The sequence below is a fragment of the Lissotriton helveticus genome, chromosome 3_2 (assembly GCF_964261635.1).
Source record: "Lissotriton helveticus chromosome 3_2, aLisHel1.1, whole genome shotgun sequence".
NCBI classification, from domain to species: Eukaryota; Metazoa; Chordata; class Amphibia; order Caudata; family Salamandridae; genus Lissotriton; species Lissotriton helveticus.
In genome coordinates, this window is record NC_136062.1 from 339480047 (window position 1) to 339501690 (window position 21644).

The following is a 21644-nucleotide window of genomic DNA, read 5'->3' on the forward strand; positions in this document are numbered from 1 at the left end:
TTGATAATCAGGAAGACCTAGATGCTGGCCTTTTCTCTAAGGAAATGTTAGTTTTAAACCTTACGATAAGGAATGATGTCCCTACACATATTGCAGGTCATATTTTAGACCAGGTTCTTTCTAATTCACCGGATCTAACCTATACATCCACTTATCTGCTTATATGGTCAGACCATTCTATGGTCTCTTTTGACCTTTTAAATCCTAGGAAACAGATAGTAAAGAAGGTCCCGACCAACAGGACCTTCAGACACTGGCACAAATTATCCCCTAATAAATTTGGTGAAATGCTCACCTGGAATGAGCTGAAATCTGGTCCTGTCACAGTGAACAGCCACTATGCATCCTTTCACAACACCGTGGAAATAACGTTTGATGCGCTAATCCCGGAGAAAACATCTAACACTGTGTCAAGCCGCATTCAGACCACCTGGTATACATCTGATCTTAGGATGGAGAAGAGAAACTGTAAAAAACTCGAACGCAATTGGTGGCGCACCCAGGATTATGTAAACGAGGAACTATATAAATTGGCATTGGTTAAATATCATAAAAACGTCAAATCTCCAAGTAAACGCCATATTACTACGCAACTGAACAATCAGGCAACTCCCCCAAAATGATTTTTCATATTCTTAATACCTTTGTCAACCCCAAAGCCCTTAACACAGAAGAGGATCTCACCCAACTCCTCTGTGATAAAATTGCAGACTACTTTTTCGCAAAAATAGAGAATATATATAATAACATAACCTCTTCTGATAATATTAAGTGTGACTTTGGCACCGTCCAATCTTTTGATCGTCTCGGACAGGAAACCATTAAAGAATTTCTATTGCTGACAGCTCAGGACACAGAACTTTTATTAAAATCTGCAAAATCCGGCTCTCCAACTGATCTAATTCCTGCCAAATTCGCTAAAAAATTAGCTGTTGAATTGGCAGAACCTCTCAGTTCCATTTTTAACCATTCCATTAAAGAAGGCAAACTTCCCAATGCATGGAAAGTTGCTCAAATTATGCCCATTCGTAAAAACACCAAATTGGCCTCGAACATCATAACAAATTATCGTCCTATTTCTCTGCTACCTCTATACAGAAACTGCTAGAGAAGCATGTTAACATCCATCTTTCAGCTTATCTGGTATCCAACAACTGTCTGGACTATTCCCAGTCTGGTTTTTGTCCCAGATATAGTACCGAATTGCTTTGGTCAAGGTAACAGATGACATTTGAACGCTGGCAGATGCAGATCAGGCAGTAATTCTTGTGCTGCTTGACCTATCCGCCGCATTCGATACTATCTCTCACCAAATGCTATTGGAAAGATTACGCTCTACAGGTGTCCAGGACACTGCCTTGAACTGGATACAAGATTTCCTGACAGATAGGACACAAATAGTGAACCTAGGCCCTTTTAAATCCAAGACCAGCCATGTCACGAAAGGGGTACCTCAGGGCTCCTGTCTTAGCCCGTCTTTATTCAATGTGTATGTCGCCCCCTTAGCAGCACTTCTTAGGCAAAGTGGGTTTTCCCCAATTTCCTATGTGGACGACACGCAATTGATCTTTACATACAATAAATATACCCCCAACATCCAGAACGCATTCTTGGAAGGCATGAAAATGATTACGTCCTGGATAAAGAATAACTTCCTGCAGTTAAACGCAGGAAAAATGGAAATCATGCTCTTTAAGGATGCTGTTACTAGGTGGTATCCTAGTTGGTGGCCAGAAGAACTAGGTACAACTCCCACACCTAACAGGTTGTTACAAACCTAGGGGTCCTGGTAAACAGAGATCTTAACCTGGAAGATCATATAGGAACTATTAAAAAATCCTGCTTCTATGCACTGAGTTTGCTTTGTAACATCTTTCATGTCCTTCCAATTAGTACACGGAAAACACTAATCCATGACTTAGTTCTTAGTCGCTTGGATTATAGTAATGCTGATTTCGGCCAAGGATTCTGATTTACAAAGCGTGCAGGTAGTTCAAAATACTGCTGCACGTCTGGTGACCAGTGCACCTAGACGAGCCCCATCTCTTCCCCTACTACATAACTTACACTGGCTTCCTATTCGGAAGAGAATTCATTTTAAAGTGTGCTGCCTTGTGTTCAAAGGCCTCAATCAGATGGCTCCTACCTATTTGGCTGAAAAATTAATCAAATATATCCCATCTCGCGCACTTCGTTCTGAGGGAAAAGGCCTACTCGTAGTTCCTCGAATTAAGCTATCCAGACTGGGAGGAGAATCCTTCACTTAGATAGCCCCCCTGCTATGGAATCAGCTGCCTTTGGATCTTTGCCTGAATGCCAACTATTTGGCATTCATGAAAAAGCTTAAGACTCATCTTTTTTAGCTCCTATTCTTTCCCTGTGTTGTATCGCTTGTTGTCCTCAGCGCGGAGATACCCCATTCGGGGTGAGTCGGCGCTTTATAAATGTTTTAAATGAATAAATAAATAAGCGGCAACATACATGGAAACCTATGTTAACAAGCTTCTCCCCTTAACATTGCAGGGGGACAAACAACAATTACTGCAGAGCAGACCACAAATCCCATCAGTGATGATGAAGAGGACAACCTGCACATCTGTTCAGACACCCTCCAATGGCTAATGGACAGCCTACTCAGGCCACCCCAGCCCGGCTGCCTCGAGGTGACCCCACCACCTGCACAGACCACACAGCAGGTAACACACACCATCACAGCTGTCTCCCAGGACTCCCACGAACAACAAATGAAATTTCAACACCATCTGTTGGGTTGCCAGGTGGAGTTGGCTGATCTGCTGCGGGTGGGTTCCGAGCTTGTGGCAGCCAAACTCGATGCCATACGTCAGTTTCTGAGTCCCATCAGGGACCACTTACAGTCCCTAACTGACACAAACTGTCCGCACCATGCTCCACGACAATCCTTGGCTGACACCACAGGTGCCATCTCTTGGATACAAGAACTCTCTTGTCAGACAATCAATCAGTCATTTGTAAAGTGCACTACATACCCGTGAGGGTCTCAAGGTGCTGGGAGGGGGGGGGCGCTACTGATCGAACAGCCAGGTCTTGATAAACCTCCTGAAGGTCAGCAGGTCTTGGGTCTGTCGTAGGCTCAGTGCGAGTGTGTTCCATGACTTGGCGGCGAGGTGGGAGAAGGATCTCCCACTGGTGGTTGTTCTTAGGATGTGTGGGACGGTGGAGAGTGAGAGATCTGTGGAGCGTAGCTAGTGGTTGGGGATGTAGAAGGAGAGCCATCTGTTGAGGTAGGCTGGGCCGGTCTTGTGGAGTGCTTTGTGTGTGTGGATGAGGAGCTTGAAGGATATCCTCTTGTTGACGGAGAGCCAGTGCAGGTTTCTCAAGTGGGGGTGATGTGGCCGTGTCGTGGTACGTCGAGGATCAGTCGTGCCGAGGCGTTTTGTATGAGTTGTAGTCATTTGATGAGCTTGGTTGGGGCTCCCGCGTAGAGGGCGTTTCCGTAGTCGAGTCTGCTGCTGACGTGGGCCTGGGTGACTGTCTTTCTTGTATATGTCGAGATCCATCTGTAGATCTTGCGGAGCATACGGAGGGTGTTGAAGCAGGAGGAGGAGACGGCGCAGATCTGCTTGGTCATTGAGAGCATTGAGTCGAAGATGATTCCCAGGTTGCGAGCGTGGTCGGTCGGTGTCTGGGATGCCCCCAGTGCCATCGGCCACCAAGAGTCTCCCCAGGCTGAAGGGATGGAGCTAAGGATGAGGACCTCCGTATTGTCCGAGTTCAGCTTCAGACGACTGATCTTCATCCAGTCGGCGACGGCCTTCATTCCTTCATGGAGGTTGGCTTTGGCGGTGATGGGGTCCTTGGTGAGGGAGAGGATCAGTTTAGAGTCATCGGCATAGGAGATTATGTTGAGGTCGTGCTGTCGGGCGACGTGTGCGAGCGGGGTCATGTAAATGTTGAACAGTGTCGGGCTGAGGGAGGATTCCTGTGGTACGCCACAGATAATCTTGGAACGGAAGGGGGGGAGGCAGACGCTCTGGTTTCTGCCAGAGAGGAAGGTGGTGGTACATTCCAGAGCCTTGTCTCGGATCCCTGTAGCATGGAGGCGTGCGCATAGAGTGCGGTGGCCGACGGTGTCTAAGGCGACAGAGAGGTCTAGGAGGATGAGTGCTGCGGTCTCACCATTGTCCAGCAGGATCCTGATGTCGTGGGTGGCGGCGATGAGGACAGGCTCGGTGCTGTGGTTGCTGCGGAACCCTGACTGGAAGGGTCCAAGATTCTGTTTTGTTCCTGGTAATGGGTTAGCTGTCTATTGACTATTTTCTCCATGACCTTGGCTGGGAAAGGGAGTAGAGAGATGGGTCGGAAGTTCTTCAGGTCTCTTGGGTCTGCCTTGGGTTTTTGAGTAGGGCGTTGATCTCGGCATGTTTCTAGCTCTGTGGGAAGGTCGTGGTTTCGAGGGAGCGATTGATGATGTTGTGCAGGTGGGGTGCGATGGAGCTGCTGGCTTTGTTGAAGATGTGGTGCGGGAATGGGTCTGATGTAGTGCCGGAGTGGATTGTGCTCATGGTCTTGATGGGGTCGTTGACGATCACGCTGGCCCAGGCTAGCAGCGGGTCGTGGTCGAGGGTGTGCAGAGGGTCTGTTATGTACTTGTCTGTTGGGTCTGTCTGAGTGTTGAAGCTGTCGTGGATGTCTGCTATCTTGCGGTGGAAGAAGGTGGCGAGGGAGTCGCACAGGGCTTGCGACGGCGGGATGTCGTTGGTGTTGGAGCTAGGGTTGGAGAGTTCCTTCACGATGTTGAAGAGCTCTTTGCTATTGTGTGCATTGTTGTCGAGGCAGTCTTTTAAGGAGGTCCTCTTGGCCGCCCTGATGTGGTGGTGGAGGTTGCGGATGGCGTCCTTGTGTGCTGCGTGGCTGCCGGAGTTTGTTCACTGTGCCATTCCTTCTCTAGTTTCTGGCAGGCTTGCTTCGAGGCAAGGAGTTCTGGGGTGAACCAGCTGGCCCTCTTGCTGGTGTCTCTGTGGGGGGGTTTCTTCAGCGGGGTGAGGGTGTTGGCGCAGTCCGTGATCCAGCGTCTGAGGCTGTGGGCACCAGGGATGACAGCACAGAGTTGGCACAGATGCGCAGGACAATTGAGACCATGGCGCAGATGCAGGTTGGAAGTGTGACTGCCACGGCTGAACATCAGCGAGATGTAGCCGGGATCTTCCATGCCTTGCAGTTCATCATCCTGCCATTGCTGCCACTGAGCCGGTCCCAGATGACTGCCACGGGAACTGTGACACACACCTCTCTGATCCATGATGTGTCAGTGGCACCCAGTGATGCAGCCCTATCACCATCGCACCCTAATGTGTCAGTGGCACCCAGTGATGCAGCCATCACCCCGCCACACACACCAGACACACCGGACACTGAGGAAGTATTGGAGGACTAAGATGTGGATAGTAATTACTATGTGACGAAGGAGGTAGTAGCATCCATCACTGCCATATGACCTGTCCCTATCTGGTTATGGTGATGCCCTAGGACAACATCCTCCACTGACCCCCAGAACACTCTGCGACATACACCAGGAACCCGACTGGCATATCGTCACTGACAATGACACATCAATCTTGCAGCAGACTGCACTCTCCCTCTCCCAAATCACTTTCCAATCCCCAGAGTACGCTGGTTGGCCCACCACTGGGCTCCCATGTAATGTGGGCTTGGCATGGCCATGTACAGCTCCAGCTCCGGATTGCACCAGAATGTGAATAAAACATTTGAAATCACACAGATGGGTCATGACTATGCTCACTCAAGTGTGAAAGTATGGATGTATGTATGGACAATGATTGCACAAGAAGGTACACCCTTGTAAATTACAATAATGTGCATGTTGAACCCTGAGCCACATGGCCAGTTGGATGTCTGTGAAGGTGAGTGCTAGCTGTGGCCTTGTTGCAAATTAACAACAATCTCTCAACCCTCCCAACATAGGCACACTTCCATGTATTGAATAGGAATGATACAAATCAGTAGCATGCCAGAAGTGGTGTCCTATATCACATGTGACACCAGAAGTTCACTTTGCATACTTACTCACACACATCTGTGTGGACACATTCTGTTTTGATTCATAGCATTGCTCCAAATGGTCAGAGGTTGGACACCATAATCACATTGCTGGAGACACAGGAGTGCACATGTCTGCCAGCAACTATTCCAAATACAGTGTTGGGCTCACAGTGGTGGAGCGGTCAAAAGGGACCCACCAACATTGTACATGTGTCACTCAGTCCCTCCCGGTGTAGGGACGATGCTCATTGTGGCACACAATTCGTACATCTAGTCAACACTCCTCACAGTTGGACAGTATTGAAGTTGCAGAGACTTTATTGGCATGTACGTGTCAGTACGGATATGGGAAGGGCCACAACATGCAGGGACATGCTTGAGACACTTGCACGCAGCATGGGAAACATGTTGAGATGCAAGACATGGCGGTGCAAAAATGTGCCCAAATCATTACGGATGGCAACGGTCTCAGCCCACCTTGGCGTGCTGGATAAGTTATGAGATGTTTGGTGTCTGCCCATTGCCTTATGTGAGGGAACATAATTCACAGCCCATTGGGTCTGCATAGTGCTGTGCCACTGGACTGCGATGACTGTCTGCTCTGCTGACCGTGATCAGGTGGAAGGCTCCAAACATTTTCACGTGTCTACCTGTGTGTACTCCCCCCCAGCAATATGTCCGATTTGAGAACATTGCCAAACAACGCTGTGCTGCTCTGACAATGGAAGTGCCTCACCTTGCAAAGGTGTGTGTACACATGCGTGGTTCCAGACGAAGGCAGACATTTCAACTGTTGTGGTGGGATATGTGAGCATTCCCCACGATGCAACAAGGTGTTGTGGCCTGTGCTGTGGGTGACAATCTGATGTGGCAGCAGGAACGTAGTTACTCATCCATGAATGCCAGCACAGATTCATGGGCAATGTGTTCCAATAGTACGTCATTGTCGGGTTCAACGAACACCAGGGTGACCCAATCCATTAACTGGTCTGGGCAGTCATGCTCAGACCATGGCTTTTCCCAATCCGCAAACAGAGCCAAATAGGGTAGAGCAATCTCTCATGTACAACTCTCAGCACATACGCCAAAGATCAGTGTATCCCATGCACAGGTATCCTGGTGACACTCCTGTTCATGGGCCAACAGTGGGTGCACTGTCAGGTCATAATCCAATTCAGCTACCATTGCATTGGATAGGCAGACCTCCATGGGCCACTCGAATATGCATGATCGACAGTGGAAACAGGGCTGGACGTAGGTGATGTATGCAAGACGGAAACTCAGGCGGAAACTTATGCGCAACACTGCCATTGGCAGTGATCCCAACAGATGCAGCATTCCTGCACGGTACAGTTCCACATGACAGGGGTTGTGCATGTGCCCAGGATTGCCTGCCATTGCGTTTCTTGGTTCTCATTGCACAGGCACTCCTCAGACCGGTAGCAGTTCTGGGGACGATTTGCTACAGCTCAGGGCAATGAGTCGAATGTGTGTACCACGTTTGGACGTATGGGTGGTTTCCACCAATGTGTCAAGGGCATCCTTTTGCAGGTGTAGGTCTTGCAGGGACAAGTGTGTGGGGTGTGGGCACGTTGGTTTTTCCAGGTGTGGGAGTCGTCAAAGGTCGGTTTGGTATCTCACGCTGGGTGTGCCAGCCGCATTCAGGACCAAGGTCGGAGGTTCGTGTGGCCTTCCACCTTGTGTGTAGAGACAAAGGAGCTTTCATTCCTAATTTTGGTCTGACTACTGGTTGCATTTCTGAGATGTGATGTGGCCGCGCTGACTTTGATGCGAGGCCTGTGATTTGGGGTGCATTAATTTCGAGACACACACAGCTGTTGGCATGTTTGCATGAGCCAAGGGCCCGATTGTTCAGTCTCTCACTTTCTCTCTCTTTCGTTCTCTCTCTCTCTCTTTGTCTCTCGTCCTCTCCTTTGATGAGTGCCTGACACACCTCCTTAGTTTGGATATTGTCTTGCAGGCTGTGACCACAGATTGTCCAGGGATGCCCCGCCATGACTATTCACAATAGTTATTTGGAGACAAATTAGTATGTGACATTTTGTTTAGCCTTTCAATGGTGCATGAATGACTCAGGATTTCTGTACTCACATCTATGTTGATTGCTGCAATTGTGCGAAATCAGGCGGGTGCTTTTTTTCATGTTTTCGGCCCATTGATGTGCAGTGTCTTGGTCCGGTGGTGGTAGGGTGTGCACGTGGTGGGGTCAGGGGGGGTGTGGTCCTGGGGGTAGTGGCGGTGGGTTTTGGGGCCTTCTTGGGTGTCCAGCCCACATGATGGCATCTGTTGTTCTTCGGGTGTGGCTCTGGGCTGGGCTCCCTTTTGTGGTGCACGCTGTCGTCTGACTTTGCACCAAGTCAGAGCAGGTGTTAGTTTCCTGCTTCTAATGTGCCTTATTGTGGTCTTTTCACCGATCTGGATGGTCGTTGAGAATGTTGCGGATTGATGTTGCTGCTTTGTGCACGGGTAGGCCTACTCTGCATCTCATTAGCGATAGTTTCCAGGGTCATCTGTGGCGATGTTTTTTGCGGCTGCTATCGCTGGTAAACTAGTGATATCGGCTGTTAGCACCAGCTTGTGAATGGGGTGATACATTTATCGAGGCTTTGGCTGCGATAATGTGCCGTTAACTCGGTGATAACTACTTGAGAATACGCCCCCTAAGCCTCTTTTAAATAACAGGAGTAAAGTAGTACAAATGTTTTCATTTCTCTGAACTTTTTAACTTAACATGTTTGCTGCACTGTACAGCACACATGCAAAGGGGGAAAAGTTTAAAGGTTATCCTAAGCACAGTATTTTGTACTGGAAGTGTACCTTTCCTATAGAAACCCTTTTCTAGGCTGACTTACGTTGGACTTGGCCTTTTCTGTAAGGTCATCCCCAAATGGTATGCCTCTTTCCTCATCTCATATTTCTGCATCTCATATTTGTTTGCCTTTAGGGTCTGCTTTTGCAATCTCATTTAAACATGGTGAAATTGACTTACACCGATTGGCACATTTAATTTAACTACCCAGCAAAACGGTACTAAATGTACCAAGGGCGTGTAAACTTGAGGGTCCTTGCACTTGAGAGAATTTTTTATAACTTTTAAATAAATCGAATTTGATAATATTGTTGTTGCCCCAGCTTACCTGGTTCTGACGAATAGGCTCTGTCCAGGGGACGCTGTACCAACACCGGGAACTGCCGCCCAATTACCGCCGCCATCTTTGGAGGGAATTGGAGATGGCAGCGGGCTAGTTGTTGTGGCATAGGCAAAATAAAAGAAGCCCTGCGCCTGCACCCATATCCCTAGCTGTCATCCAGAAAGCAACTCCTGAGGCGGAAGCCGGGAGCTTTTTAAATTTGTTTTTTTATCGCTAGTCTACCTGGTGCTAATCCTTGCACTTGAGAGAATTTGTAATAACTTTTAAATAAATCGAATTTGATAATATTGTTGTTGCCCCAGCTTACCTGGTTCAGACGAATAAGCTCTGTCCAGGGGACGCTGTACCAACACCGGGAACTGCCGCCCAATTACCGCCGCCAACTTGGGAGGGAATTGGAGCTGGCAGCGGGCTAGTTGAAATAAAATGAACACCTCAGAGCTCTCGCGCAGCGGGCGCGCCAGAGGCATGCCAAAGGCGCACCAAAGGCAAGCCCGTCTGCGCCCGTCCATGCCTGGCCCGGGCCCGGGGTCAGGACCCTTGGTAATAAACTACCGGAGTTACCATCAACCCCGTCGCCACCAAAACTGCTAAGAAACACAGCGACCTATACTTATGACGCTAAATCTCCAAAAGCCATCCGGAAACTTCCTATGTCCGCTTGAGTCCATAACATCTTGGATCCTTTCCTTTGCAATCACTGCGGTTTTTCCTTAAATTTAAAGGAAAGTGTGAATATATCTCACAGGAACAAATGTAACAAACCAACAACATACAAGATGATAAGTATGAACTGCCGCTCACTTCCCAAACATAAAAACAAATATGTTTGATCTTTTGTTTAGCGACCAGCCTGATGCGGTCTTTCTTACGGAAACCTGGCTCCAAGAGAGCTCTGGACCTGATATAGCAGGAGCCCTACCGTCCAATTACGCCATTGTAAGAGTGGACAGAGCCAAAAAGATAGGGGGGGGAATTGCGATAATTTAAAAAAAAAACTTTATGTGCACTCTAGATCAAATCCCGTGTACACCCTTTTCAAACTTTCTCTCCAAATTTTAGTCTTTCAGGGGTACTTATGTATCGACCCTCAGATCAGACAGCAAATTGGATTCCTGTCTTAATGGAAGAAATTTCATTCCAGATAACTAATAAGGCTAATTTCACCGTTCTTGGCGACTTAAATCTCTATTTAGAAGATGCCACTTGTAAAAATAGTACTAGACTAATTTTGGATATGGCTTCACAAAACCTTAAGCTGGTCAATGCAGGACTAACTCACAGAGCTGGGCATTTCCTAGATCCCATCTTTTCTAATCTAGATACTTTCACCTGCTTACCAGCCGTACCAACGATCTGGTCCGACCATTACCAGATACATTTCTCCCTGACTTCACCTCATGATAAAAATACATTAAACACCACCAATAGTGCTAAGAATACACAAAGAAACTGGAAGAGGTTAGACATAGAAAAACTGAACAAACGTCTGGAATATCATATACCACCTTCTGAGCAAGAGGTAGATTCCCTGGCAAATGCAGTACAAAGCTGGCTCATGGAAGCTGTTGACGTCTGTCTCCCCACCTCAAAATTTAAAAGAACTTTACATCATCCACCAGCACCATGGTATAATGATTCCCTGAAGAGCTCCAAAACTAGCTGTAAAATCTTAGAGAGAAACTGGAGGAGAAAGTATGACCATACAGAAAAACTAGCCTATAAAACAGCTTTGAGCAAATATCACAAAGAATGCAGGCAGGCATCTGCCTCCTTTGTGAACAAAACCATCTCTAAAGCATCAAACTGTGCAAGAACATTATTCAATACAGTGAAAACCTTGGCCGGTTCAGATGCAATGGTCGAACCTCCTATCCTGTCCCAAACCAAATGCGAAGAATTAGCAACATTTTTTATAGATAAAATGGAAGGTATTTATCAAGAAATTATTTCACAAAATTCTGAACATGGAAACCTCTCGAATCTGAATGTACCTAGGCCTGAGGTTTCCCTACCGCATGTGGTACAGGAACCCAGCCAAATAAAGGCCGACCATGCATTAAGGGACTGGCCCCTGCTAACAACGGATAATGTAGGAGAGTTACTAGAATCTATAAAATCAAGATCACCTAAGGATCCCATCCCAGCAAATATCTTTAAACAACTTAATCACCCAGTGATGTCAACTATAACTCACGTACTCAACGCATCCATTAAAGAGTCCAAAATTCCATCCTCTTGGAAGCACACTATGATTCACCCGCTATTAAAAAAAACGAATGCTGACACATCTGATATTAAAAACTATCGACCTATTTCACTGCTCCCAATTCTATCAAAGATCCTGGAAAAACACATTCATAGACATCTGACACAATATGTAACAACACATCAACTGCTTCACCCCTCACAATCAGGTTTTAGGGCAGGTTTCTCAACGGAAACCACACTTCTAGGGGTGACCGAAGCTATCCGCCAGAAATTAGATCAAGGGGAAACGTTGGAGCTGATCCTATTGGATTTGAGCGCGGCCTTTGATACTATATCACACAGGGTGCTCCTCAACACACTGAGTGACATAGGAATAGGCGGAGCAGCTCTCAATTGGTTTCAGGCCTTTCTTTCAAATAGAACATTTCAAGTTTTCTCCCAATATGCCAGCTCAAAAATTCACTCTTTTATACATGGTGTTCCACAGGGGTCTATCCTGAGTCCACTTCTCTTCAACCTCTATGTCAAACCTTTGGCAGAGTTGACAGAAGAGTCTGGACTCTCGATTTATTCTTATGCTGATGACTCGCAAGTTATGTTTTCACTCACGGCTCAAAATCCTAGTGACACTTCTATGCTCAAAGTAGGACTAACTAACATTGCAACTTGGATGAAAGTAAATTTCCTAAAATTAAACAGAGAAAAAACGGACAACATTGGCCAGAAAAAATGGGTAACCTCCCTATCCCGGTATCTCAAGAACGCAATCTAGGAATACTCCTCGATGATAATCTGAGCATGCATGCACAATCAGTTAAAGTTGCAGCCACCTGTTTTTCCATCATTAGATGGCTGACGAAAATCTGCTGGATGCTCCCGGAGTCTACAAAAAAAACGGTAGTTAATGCCTTGATTACGTCCCGTTAAGACTACGGAAATGTCCTATACATGGGATCATATAAAGCAAATCTCCACCGTCTACAGATGGCCCAAAATGCGGCGATAAGACTACTATGCAAAGTAACAAAAAGAGAATCTATTTCTGTCTTTCGACGTAAATTACATTGGCTGAATGTAGAAAACCAAATTAAATTTAAAGCACTCACTTATATGTACAAAATACATGCCAACACATCCCCCAAGTATCTTTGCACTCTGGCCAAAGCACACATTCCATATAGAAATCTCAGATCAGCTACCCATGGTCGTTTCATGATCCCTAAAGTTAAGCGAGCACGCATTGGAGGCAAATCCTTTGCATACATAGGCCCGCTGCACTGGAACTTTTTCCCTATCTCATTGAGAAATGAAACCAGCTACTCCAGTTTCCCTAAGTTGCTAAAAACCTGGCTGTTTGACAAATAAGAAACTCTTTGTTTCCATCTTGTCAATTGACTGCTTTGCGCCGGAAAACCCTTTTTGGGTAGCTGTCGCGCAATATAAATGCAAAAAATAATTAAAATAATACATTAAATGCTACTAGTGGGCCTGCAGCACTAATTGTGCAATTTTAAACTAGCAATTTGAGTTGACAATATATTGATTGCATATCTCGGTTTTACGAAGTGGATTTTTGTCATTTTGTTCTCAAATAATTACATTTTACTTTATTTTTCCAAATTCAGCATTAGCTCTAACCTTCCTGGACATATGCTTTTTTTCTTGTAAAGAACTTTTAACTTGTGTCATCGTTTTCTGAATTAGTATCCCGTGGTGATATTTTCTTTATTTCTACTAAGCACTACATTTAGTAGGCTACTCAGTCAAGTATAGGCATTGTTGTATCTGCTTTATTTACATCACAAGAACCCGCTGGGACTTTCCACTCACAATGTAGCTGCCATTGATTGTACCTTTCGAAGAGTCATCACTCGGCTCTAATCTTGTACTGGGATAATCGTTTTCCTAGCAACAGGTGTGGATGGAAAGTTCTGTGATTGACTCACGTTTCAGAGCTTCTGCGTCCCCCCTACTATTCGCCTTTCAATCAATTGTTGCAATGATGAAAACAGTGATTGGGCGCCCGGTGAAGAGTTATCAAAGGAACATTCGACCAGTGCCTGCATTGCCTCTTCACTGAGGAACACTTTACAGCATACTGTTAAAGAAAATAATGCTCCCCACAGTGGTCTGTGCGAGATCAAATCATGCACTTCAAAGGCCACCAATGGATACATTCATTGTGGATTGGGCAATCGGAATGGAAACGTCATTTACAAAAAAATCACATTCTCACAAATTGGCAGGTCTCCACTGAGAACTGAAAGACTGTGCTTAGTTACTTTTTTTTGTACGCCATTATTTGTGTATATTTAGACTAAGCCTAAGAAAATATCTGTATCCCAATAATACTTTATTTAGAGCTTTATACTTATAAGCACACATTCACTGAAGGCCTGATTCATGAAGGTAAACTTAGGGCCAGATTTTCAAAAAGGCCTGCAATGCTGTGCAGTCCCTAAAGAGGCTGTGCTGCATTGCGTGACAGGGAGGGAGAAGGACAGGGCCATATCTACAGAGATGTGGCCCTCTCCTCCCCTCTACATAGCGCCGGGGTTTGTGCGCCAGGCACAGACCTTCGCGCCATAGCGCTAGGGTGCGTGCCTGAGTCGATCATAGGTTTTGTACAGGAAGGGTGCCATCCTGTACAGAATACTGTGCCTAAAGATGTTTAAACACTTTTCCCACTTTATATGTGTGCTGCACGGTGCAGCATGCATGCAAAGTCGAAAAAGAAAAGAGAAACCAAAACATTTCTCCTCTTAGCATCTGCTTTCAGATGGCATTTACTTTTACAATTGTATGTAGATGGGGTTTTGAATCAAAAGACATGGGTGGTTGCTTGGCACTAAGTAACGCAAAGCAGTGCTTTCTGCTGCTTTGTGTCACTTTTGTAGTGCTAATCCAGCACAAAACATCTGTAAACCTACCCCTTAACCCTTTAGTATAAGTTTATGTTTGTTTGCAATGCACAAAGTAATTTTACAAGTAGTATCTTTTAGACAGGCAGTTGTAAAGGTATTACTTGAAACACTGCTGATTTATTTATAAGGCAGTTGCCATTTCTAAGTGTTCTAGATGGTTCCCTTTTTGGTATAGTAGTCCCAGCTTAATGCTATTCAAATCATCAACCTTAACATGATAAAAGGGTGAGTTGGATTCGTCAGTTTCAAATTTATGACCTACAGGTCACAAAGGCTATCAAGGGTCACTGATTAACTGACGGAGAAATTTTGCACACATGACTATATTTTTCATGACTTAATTGCACAGAGGCAAAGTGTACCTTTCAGTACAATGTGAATGAGAACAGTGCACAATAAGCCTGGGTATTGTGTTTGTGTGTACAATCCACACAGGTGTGAATGAATGAACTCTGTATTCTTAGTTTATTCAACACTTTTATAACTTACAAACAGAAACACATTTAAAGTCAGGTGAAATACAGTTAGAAAAATCCCAATTATAAAATCCATTTCAAGGATACACCTAAAATGTGGTTTCAGAGTGCGCCTATAGGGACACATTTAAAATATAGCAAATCAGGGTATGTTTTAGGTAGAAATTCTGAGCATGATCTATAAACCTAATGAATCAGGACCTTAATCTCCATTTTACTGTTCTTGGTCTGATACAACACCGGCTTTACCGAATTACAAAAAATCAAATATAGTTATTAAGAGTGCGTATAAAATGGGTTTCTTCTTGTTTTTGGTAGTTTAATATAGCATGAACTCGGCCCAAGGGCATTGGAGCACTTTGCAAAAGCACCAGACTACATTAAGTAATAATGAAGTCAGACTAGTTATTTTTTTGTGGAGCAGGGGATTTAGTGATTTGCCCAAAATCACAGATTTTGAGCTCGCCCCGGACGCAAACTTGTTCCCCAGTTACAAAGCCAGCATCTCTGATCAAGTCATATCTCCTCCCCAAAATGTTCCAACATTATCAATATACTTAATAAATGAGACTGTGGATTATGTCCTTTAAGGCAGAAGATCAAAGTTTACCAAGTTTTAATTTCCAGCATTAGTCCATTTCCTTTGAGTGTGGACAGTCCATAAGATGTGGAATATGGTTTCCTACTTGGAGCCACAACGATTATATGGTTTGGTACATATATCAGACCACAATACATAATGACAATACTGCAACTGACTGCATGCCTACACTGCATAAGTGTACAGAGCAAATGATGTGCAGTCGTCATACCTTTGAACATTTGAATCCAGCATATCGCTCCATTTGAAAGTCATACCTGATCTAGAACTCTCACTCTCTGCTGTCTGGTGAGACTCACTTTAGCTTCAGGTGTTGGATGTGGTTGCAGGTTTTAGGTGTAACTCAGTACATATTCCTCACTAATGAGCAGAAAAGTACCGAAGCACCTTGAGAAGTTTAGTAGTCATTAAGTATAGCCAGTACTCCAAGTTCAAAGTTGTGTTTTCATGATTTATTCTTTCCCCTGTAGCTTGGAACGAAAGCTGTCAGGCTTTACTTAGAGGTAACAGGAAGCACTTAAGACAGTAAAAAATGCAAAACAGAAAACAAGAAATGTTCCCACGCTATTTAGAAAAATGTAATAAATTACTTGAGACCAAAATTACAAAAATACAATTTGTAAAACCGAGATATGCAATCTTAAATATTTAAGGGTGATTAGCTCCTAAAAGCACCAAGCGCCAACTGTGGTTATTGGTCACGCAGGAGCGAAAAAAGTGACAAGTCCGTTTTAAACTTTTTTTGTTACCCAGTAGGTAGCTATTGATCCATCTCATTAATATTCATAAGGAACGTTGCAATTTGCAGCCCATTGGGAATCGCTAAAAACAAGGATGGAGGCATGATGCGGACAGAAGACCACCATATCTGTGTTCGCTTTTAAATAAAGCAAAGTTTTTAGTTTTTTTTAATGCAGCCTATTTTCCTTAAAGGAAAATAAGATGCATTTAAAAAAGAACAATGAAAAGTTTTCTTTTCATTTTTTAAGAGTAGGCAGTGGTCCGTCAACTGCCTTCTGTTAAAAAATCATTTTTGCAAACATTCACAAAGGAGAAGGGACTCTTGGTGATATCCCCTTCCAGGTTGCAAATGTGTGACCACCAAATTGAATCTGGTGGTAAAAACAAATGTTTTACGACCACTTTTTGGTCGCAAAACATACATACATACTACTGCGAGTCGCTATTAGGAAGAGATGTCCTTACCCTGCCCCTTCCTAATACCAAATTCCTAATCAAATGTACGGTTTGGTAATAGGTTACCGGAAAGCAAAATAGGGTTTGGTCCATAGAAAAAGATTTGTTACCAGTTGCAAATGGCCCGATTCTGCATAGCGAGCCATTTGCAACCAAGAAAAAGCTTGGTACTTGTGGCCCTATCCTTGGTCCACTGAACAATGTACCTTAGATCCTGGCTTTAGGAGCTTTGCGAGATTCCACATCAAGGACCTGTCAAGGAAGCATTGTGCAGCAGTAGTTCAGAAGTGCTGCAAGACTGTAATGGGGAGTCCTGCATCATCGTTGAGGATGCCATCGTTGAGGGGCCTGTGAAGCGAAGGTCAGCTGTGAGGATGTGTCAAACAGCAGTGGTTCCGAGGAGACTGCAAGCTACAGTGCAAGATTTGGTGTCAGGGATGAATCGTGCTGCTGCAGTTCTGAATTGGAACTGTGAGGAGATGTGTTGTGCTGCATCGGTCCTGCCCACAGGACCACAGCTAAGCTGTTAAATCACCTTCAGACCCACTCCCAAGGGCCAGGACTGGTGTATGCCTAACAGTAGGCAGAGTCCAGGTACGGAGTTTAAGGTGTTTGGAGCATTTTCTGTTCCTTAGGCTCTGATCAGCAGGCCAGCCAACTAGCCCGTAAAGTCACTCTTGGGGTTCTGGGTTCAAGATGCAGGTTCAGTCCTTTCAATCAGACAGCAGGGCAGAAGGGCAGCAGATTAGCAGTCCTTGTTGCAGAGCAGCACAGCAGTTCTTCAAAGCCTTCCTCAGGTCCAGAGGTGTACTGAAGAGTTGGGTCCGAGGACCCAATATTAATACCTGTTGCCCACTATGAATTAGGAGAATGTTCTGGAAGATTCAACCTTCAGAGGTGTTTGGAATCTCTTGCCTCCCTGCCCTGGTCCCAACTTGTTTGGATTCACAGAAGAACAGTACCAAACCCTAATGAGTGTTAAATATAAACATTAGTCTTTGAAAGGAGTCTGTAACTGGTACAGATCAAGATTTCTAGATTTAGTAAATAATCTGCACTTTGGCAAGTCAATGTTGTTCAGTTAATCAATAGATTAATCAATAGATCAATCAATCAAATCAATCAATAGTTTTGTAGAGTGCTCCTTGTCTCCCATGAGGGTATCCTGCTGTAGGCAGAGTCCCGTTGATTCACCAAATAGCCGGTCTTCAGGGATTTTCAGAACTCTGGAAGAGATGGGGCAGTCCAAATATGAAAGGGTAGCTTCTTCCATGTATTTGCTGCAAGATAGGAGTAGAAGCGACTTCTGCTTCTGCTATGTCAGATGTGGGGAGGTAAGAGTTAAATAAAGGGAGTTGGAACTGAGGTGTCTGGTAGACTGATGGAAGTTCATGCAATGTTTTGAGTAGGCAGGTCCGTGGTTGTGTAGGGCCTTGTATAAATAGGTCAGGAGCTTGAACTGGTGTCTTTTCTGTACAGGGAGCTAGTGCAGTTCACTGAGGTGTGGGTGATGTGGGTTCACTGAAGGAGATCTAGAATGAGTCTGGCTGCGGCATTCTGTATCGTCTGTAGTCGTCAGAGTAGGTGAGCTACGATCGATGTGTAGAGAGGATAGGCATACTCTATGTGGCTGGAGATAAGAGCCTGGGTGATGGTGCATCTTGAGCTTTTGGGTAGCCATTTGAATATCCTATGAAGAATGCAGAGGATGAATGTAGGAGACTGGCTGGCTTGGTATATGGTCCACACTTATTCAAGTGTTGAACGCCTGCCTCAATCCAGATGACCCTTATGGTACTTTAGTGGTTTAGACAACCTCAGAAAACTCTCTAAGTGGTAGAGGGGAGATCATCCTTGAGGCTTAGTAAATGAGGAGTGTATAACAGCTTGTTTCATCAGTATCTAACCTTATAGTGTAGATTAAGTGAAAAAGGACCACACAGTGTAATATAAAAGTAGTTATTTATTACAGTCAATCACTAACTCAATGCAATATCTCCTACCCGGAGATATAAGTACAATACACCCAGTACTTTCGTAATATGACAGGTAAATAGCACGAAAATACAGTGGACTCCAGGGGAGACCAAACCATATACAAAAATAGTGGAATGCGACTAACAGCCAAAGTGAGAGTGGATACAGAAGACTTAAAAATGCTGGGGTACCAAGGAACCACCTGAGGTAAGGACCCAGGCCCAGGATCCCCAGGGAGGATGTGTGCTTAGTGAGTACACAACCTTGTGCTCAAGGTACGTCAATGGGGAAGTCATGATTGCCGTTTTTAAGAAAAGGGAACCTTCCCAGAGAACTTGGAAGACACCCTGTGGAAGATGGGTGGTTCGGGAGTCACTCCACCCATGGATACCCAGGAGACCAGGTTACCTGCCCCAGGGAAGCCAGGTGCATAGGCACGAAGTGACTTCGGGAACCGGCGTAGACCGCAATGGAGGATTTCAACTAAGATGCTGAAGGCGAAGAAGATGGAAGATTTTGCTGGAATCCAAGCCTTGATTCAAGAAGAATAGAACGTGCAAGCAGAGGGGACGGAGTTTATGTCACTCAGGAATGAAGAAGAGGCATGGGAGTCGAGTGCCCACCAATGTCGGCTGTTGCAGGAAAATTGACAGTGTCCTTGTCTCTGCAGCTACATGGATCACGCAAAACTGAGGATGACCAGGAACGATGTACGAGCTGTCCCACGTTGAAAGTCGATATCCAGTGTGTCGGTGTCTAATGGAAGCACCAACACGCCTTGGCAACTGCAACACGTGGACGAAGACAAAAAGGTACAATCTTGGGACCAGCAAGGTCAAGAAGACTCATCACATTCAAGAAAGTAAGGATAGGCCCTAAGCAAGCAGGGGAGCCTAATGGAATGAAAAAAGACCCTCAACAAGACCCAAAGATCTATGGAGGCAAGAGTTGCCCAACCTTAGCAATGGCTATCCGACACGGTGCACAGGTATCCTGGCCTCAGACTTGGTCTGTAAGAGCCCAGGTTCAGAAAATCGTCAGTTACGTTGGGGTGCCTGCCGATGCAGGGGAATGACTCTTCACTCCAAAGGAGATTTCATCAGGTGTCTTTGGATGTCCACAGGCCCTGGATGTCACCTCTTTGGAGCACAGACACTGACAGTGACAGTGACAGTGTGGCAGGCTTGATCAGGAGGAGACAGAGTCTTCCCGGTTGCAGTCTTGGTTCCAAAGCAAAGTCCGATGCGGTCAGTCCGACGCGGTCAGTACGACACGGTCTGAATGTCCTGATAGTTGAAGAGGATGCAGAGCTAGATCTGATTCAAATCCCACAATGAATCTAGGGACCAACCCTCTGGTAAGCCCTTATGTACCATAAGGAAAGGGTTGGGATGATTCAGAGGTCCTTCCCAGAGGAGGGGCTGGACATTGGGGAGGATACTCCCATGCCATTTGTTCAGGTTTCAGTTGAAGCATGAAAGGAGGGCAACAAATGTGCCCCTCAAGCAGAATGAGTGACACTGGCTAGTGCCCAACCCTGTCCTAATACACTAACCCATGTCTTGGAGGTGGTGACACCTCCCTGTGACAGGATACCTATTGTTCTGTTTTTCCCTGCTCAAACTTGGCTCATCAGCAGGAGGGCAGAATCATGCCTCAGGTCGGCAGCAGCCCTAGCTTGCTGTTTATTCTGGAAAACTGCTACCAGGAACACTGATGGCCTCCCGGAGGAGATTTACAGTCCATGGAATCATACCTCCCACACAATTTACATTGTGGGGGCATGATTCGAACATGTTTGATACCAAACATGACAGGGTTTGTTGCAGCCAGTTTAGAGATGGTCATCACGTAATGGCACATGGCCCCTCCATGTATTGTAATGGCTGATACACTTACAACCTTGAAGAATGGACACCAAAGGTTGTAGGAGTGGTTTGCTCATGCATGGAGTGGCACCCTCACACTTAGAACCACGCACCCTGCCTTTGGGACTCAAAGGCCTACTAGAAGGGTGATATAGAGGTTTTAAGTGCAGTGAGGTTAGATATAAGAAACCTTATATTCTTCGTTAGAGATGCAAGGACCACCTCACACAGGTTGCAATAGCAGGCCTGTAGTCAGAGTTTGTAGGGTCTCTTATGGGTGGTATAATAAATGTTGCAGTGCATGGGGAACCCCTTGTGTAACTAGGCCCTAGGTACTTGAGTACCAAATTCTAGGGACATACTAGCGTACACCAGCAGCCAATTAGGAATGTATCAAGGTACTCACCATAGCCAATTTAAGGAGGAAGCACAGTGAGTGGGGGTCAGACTAGTCAGTAAAACAGTATGACAACAGCAAAAGGTGAGGGTAACCATGAAATCAGATCCTTCTTACCTACAATGAAGAAGCAAGAGGAGGAGACGGAGTTGACTTAAGTTGTCATGATCAGCTTGTTGTCCAGAATGATGGAATAGGGCTCGAATATCATCTGTAGCCGCAATGAATCAATCAAGAGTATTTGTAAAGCGCGCTACTCACCCACTAGGGTCTCAAGGCGCGGGCGGGGGGGCTGTTACTGCTCGAAAAGCCAGGTCTTAAGTTGGCCGCCAGGTAGGTGAATGATCTTCTTCCGGTGGTGGTTCTGCGGATCTGTGGGACGGTGGCGAGGGCGAGGCTGGCGGAGCGGAGCTGGTGGATTGGCGTGTAGAACGTGAGGCGGTTGTTGAGGTATTCGGGGCCCAAATTGTGGAGAGCCTTGTGTGCGTGGGTGAGAAGTCTGAACGTGATCCTCTTGCTGACGGTGAGCCAGTGCAGGTCCCTCAGGTGGGCGGAGATGTGGCTGTGTCGGGGGATGTCCAAGACGAGTCGTGCTGAGGCGTTCTGGATGCGCTGGAGTCTTTTCTGTAGTTTGGCGGTGGTCCCAGCGTAGAGGGCGTTCCCGTAGTCCAGACTGCTGGTGACGAGGGCCTGGGTGACCATTTTCCTGGTTCCAGTGGGGATCCAGCGGAAGATCTTAAGGAGCATGGGGAGTGTGTTGAAGCAGGAGGAGGTAATG